The sequence below is a fragment of the Ciona intestinalis genome, unplaced genomic scaffold (genome assembly GCF_000224145.3).
Source record: "Ciona intestinalis unplaced genomic scaffold, KH HT000106.2, whole genome shotgun sequence".
In the NCBI taxonomy this organism is placed as follows: domain Eukaryota; kingdom Metazoa; phylum Chordata; class Ascidiacea; order Phlebobranchia; family Cionidae; genus Ciona; species Ciona intestinalis.
The window spans coordinates 80,624-81,298 of record NW_004190428.2 but is presented as its reverse complement, the minus strand read 5'-3'; positions in this window follow the sequence as shown (position 1 = coordinate 81,298).

The following is a 675-nucleotide window of genomic DNA, read 5'->3' as shown; positions in this document are numbered from 1 at the left end:
AAAAAATCTTTAAAAAAAGCATCACCTACAAAGTTACACACTTGTAAACAGGCACAAGGTGTATGAAACAACGCCCGTGTTATAACGACTGTGGTTGACCTGCCATGCAAGGATAAACAAGTTACATACGTGGTAACTGGTAAGTGGGCACAAGGCAACAGTTGTTATAGCATGGGTGTTTATACACCTCATACTAGCATAGAAGTTACTAGGTATGTAACTGTATTGGTGATTGTTTTTCTGTATGACTGACAATTTGGAAAACCCATCAGTGACCACTGGGTTGAAGCAATGGATTTTTAGTGACATACCCAAACACACACATGCCCACATTGGTGGCAGCGTCAAGCCTTGAACCATATACCTTCTGGTTGCACTTCAAGCACTCTTACCACCATGTTATGGCAGTAGTCATGTTATAAAACTAACAATAAGTTTTAACTCTGACATTTATACGATTACGAACAAGATTAGATAAAAATAAGTTACCCTTGCCAAACTTAGTACGTGCTAATCGTAAGCCATGCCAGTTAAGTCATTCATTATTAATGTCTTCTTGTACAGCGTCTATTTATGTCTAGTTTTCTACTATATGTTTATTTGGCACAATTCAAAGCTTTGTTTTTAAATAATGTTTAAATTTTGCTGCTCTAATAGAAGACATTACAATTAACA